Raw genomic sequence first — 3722 nt, forward strand, 5'->3', positions numbered from 1 at the left:
TCCTGTCCCGTCTCAGTCTGAGGCCTGACCTGTGGTTCCGGAGCCTGTGTCCTGTCCCGTCTCAGCCTGAGGCCTGACCTGTGGTTCTGGAGCCCACATCCATCCCATCAGGAGCTGCTCTGCTCCATTCCCCCCACATCCCAGACCTAAGTTCCTGCTCTCGTCGTCTCTCGGAGCTCTGGCATCTGTGGGTCAGATGCTTCCCAGCTCCCTCCATCCCACCCACAGGGTTTCACAAGACACCCAGCCCTGTGCCCTACTGGGGTTCAGATTCTAGGGGTGCCGCTGGATTGGGGTGCACCTGCTCCGACCTGTTCACAGGCCCCTTTTTCTTCTGAAAGGCAGTGTGAGGCACAATGAGGAAGCTGCAGACTTTGGCCCTGGCCAGTGCCCAGTTCAAATCCTGGCCCCACCACTTTCAGCTGGGTGCTGGAGCAAGTCACGTACCCTTGCTTTGCCTCAGTTTCCTCATCTTTAGATGGCAGTAATCATAGTACCGACCCTATGGCCTGCTGAGAGGCTCAAAGGAGACGATGTATGTAAAGCGATTCACTGACGCCTGCCCCGGGAAGCAGGCCCGTTCCTGTCCTAACAGGCGTTTCTACATCTGGACTTGGGCGTCACCATCATGCTCGGCTGTGTGCGGGTTCTGGGATCTTTCAGCCCTTATCTGGATCTTTGAATGTTTGTTGGTTTTCTAGCTTCTACTCACGGTTTCTAAGAGTTGACTAAGTGGATCATTCGTTTCCGGGAGAGGTGGGAATTGCTCCTCGGGGCACTGCATTGCACAGGGCTTGAGGGGCCTCCTGACCCCTGGCGGCTGAGCACCCCTGTCCTACTCCTCAGGGAGAGCCCTGGCTGCCCAGCTAGCTCCAGACCAGCTCTGCAGCACCTCGGAATCTGAACTCGCTGGGGTCACTCTGAGGCCTCTCTGTCTTTTTCTACCCCTCCGTCCCTCCTTCCCTCTGAAGGTTTGACCTTTACTGACCTCCAGGGCAAGAACAACCAAGAGCTGCTTGCTCTGCCCTCTCCCGTGGGTGCACAACACTATCCTCCAAGAGGGGTTCCCTCCTCGTTCTGTGTGGCCTCAGAACTGGGGAATCTCAATGCTTTGTGCAGGCATTTGCTTATTCTGAGCTCTGTTTGACATTAAACATAAGGAGTATTGAAGATTTAAAGTGAGTGAACAGCTCTGTGATTTTTAACTGGATTCTGAGGCGCTTACTGAAATGTGAAGTCCGTTTTGAGTGGCCCAGGGAGGTGAGTGGCCCAGGCAGCTCCTAGAAACAAAAGCTGCCAGTGATTTCCCCACGGAAAGCCTGCTGCAGTTGCAGTTTAGCCGTCGCGGCAGAGATGACCCTAGATCTCTTTCTCACCTTTGGTTTATTCCCAGATTGTATTTGCATTTCCCGCCTTGCTAGTTCTTGAGCATTGAGGAAGGGAGAGAGAAATGAGATTCTCTGCTCTGGGCCAGGCATCGTCTGTGCACGTCCCTGGTCCCAGCCTCCCTCCTTCCCTAGAGGATCACCACGTCCAACCCTGAAGCTGGAGTGAGTGTTTCTCACTTAGAGATGAGGCCACGAGCTGGGAGGGGAACTAGCAGCTGGTGAGGGCAGAGCTGGGACTCAAACCCAGGCCCAGCCACCACCCAGCTCACCTTCCACAGCACTGGTCTACCTCCTGACTATTCAGGGGAGGCCCATGTGAAGGCCCAGAGAGGAGAAGCCCAACAATGGGTAGAACAGGGGGCGCACATTTTGGCAAGCCTGGAGGGGAATAAGGTCAGAAAGGTAGCCCGGCTGGGCTAAGAGACGGAGGACAGGGAATGTCAGGATGCGGATGTTCTGGGAAGGGTGCGGGGGACTGAGGAAGACAACCCCAGGCTGGAGTGGCTTCTGTAAAACGCGAGCGTGCACAGTGCTGGCGGTATTGGTCTGAGCCCTCGGCTGCCAGGAACAGAAGCTGAGCTCCCACCAAAGCATAAAATCCAGGCCAGCGAGGGGCAGCCAGACCGCAGGAAGACAGGAACCCTGACCTGGCTGTCGTGAAGGAAGCAGGCTGCCCACAGCTCTGCCATTGCGGAGACAGCCTCCCTGGGTTGCCCGGACTCTTCATGACCCCAGACTCAGCCCGGGCCGTGGTGGGAATGGTGGTCGGCCCCGTTTGGAGATGGGGGATCTGGCCCTGTGGCGAGCCCAGCCAGAGCAGGTATCTGTCTGGAGCAGCTGAGTGCAGCAGCTGGTGTCCCCTCTTCATGTTGACAAGGGGAGATGAGTGGCCCATGCAGTTCCTGTAGCAAGGGGAATCGGAGTGGGCCATACCCACCTAGCAGGAGAGCTTGCTTTTGAAGCATCATGCATCTGTGACACAGGCTTGAACCCTCAGCTTGTTCGCTCAAGTCCGTTGCTGTAAATCTTTCTGCATCGCCTGGCATTTGGGAGAGGCTTGGCATATATTTTTGGTTCACTGAGGAAAGGCAGCCCTCACTCCTGCTGCTCAGACAGCACCCTCTGAACGTGAGCTGCTACCTCCCTCAGAGCTTTTGAGGAGGGAGGGAGACCAGAGGGCTGCCTTCAAAGAGGCCAGCAGCCATTTTGATGAAACGACTGCTCCAGAGAGAACTGGCCGTTTGCAGTCTCCATTTCCTCCCCTGTCTCTGGAGGCCACCCCAGTTGACTCACGATGCCACCTCTCCTCACCAGCTCTCACCGAGGCCCCCAGTGACCTCCGAAGGGGTACATCCAGCCAGGTGCCCCTTCAGCAATGGCCAGGGGACCCGCCTCTCCGCACTTCCCAAATGCTCCCGGTGCCGGCGCAGGTGCACACCCTCCTGGCTGTCCACACCTGTCCTCCACCACTGTTGGCCAGCCATTCCTCTCGGCTTCCAGGAGTCCGCTCCTTCCCTAAAGATCTCACCCTCATCTGTGTGTCTGCTCTCCTAACTACCAATAGCATGGGTTCCAGTGCCCCTGCTTGCCAGGGACAGGCCCTGTCTGGGGCGCTGTTGTGGCATCATTCTTAACAGAGCTACTCTTCACTCAGAAGTGTTCAGTTAGGATGATCACTTGCACAGTCCCCTCACTGGTGACACAGACACCCCAGACCTGTGTGTTCCCCCTGGATAGCTCAGTGGCAGCTCAGACTCAGCACAGCCAAGGCTGAATGCAGACACCGTCCCTTCAAAACCTGGCTTCACCCAGCTGTTCCTTCCTGGCAAGGCCTCCTCCAGCCATCCAATTGTGTAACACAGAAGCCCAGGTGCCATCCCTGGGGCTCCCCTCACCCCCACCTCCCCTCCCTCCCTGGACCCCTGGACGGGCCACTGGCCTTGCTCCATTTCCCTGGCCCAGGTTACAAAGCCTCCTTCCTGATAATGTGCAGATACTAACCTCACAGCTGGTCTGCCCGCCTGCCTACACCAGATCCTTCTTCACCCCAGCAGTCAGAGTTGTCATTTGAAATGCAAATCAGGTTCCATTTTCCTCTCCTTTCCTCCCTCCCACCATCCCTGTCACCCTCCCTCACACACAGACCCCTGTGTGGCCTCCCAAGCCTACTGTGGCCCGACGCGACCCTCTCTGCTCTTCCAGGCCCTCCTGGCACTCTCCTCCCTCCGTCTGGGACTCCCTGTCCTCTGTCCTTCCTCCCCAGCACCTGCTGCTCCCTCCACCTGAAACGTCCTCCCGTCTGCTCCTCCTGGGCAATGCTCACTCAGCCTCCAA

This window comes from Sapajus apella, unplaced genomic scaffold, assembly GCF_009761245.1.
Source record: "Sapajus apella isolate SASKATOON/1434 unplaced genomic scaffold, GSC_monkey_1.0 scaffold15, whole genome shotgun sequence".
NCBI lineage: Eukaryota > Metazoa > Chordata > Mammalia > Primates > Cebidae > Sapajus > Sapajus apella.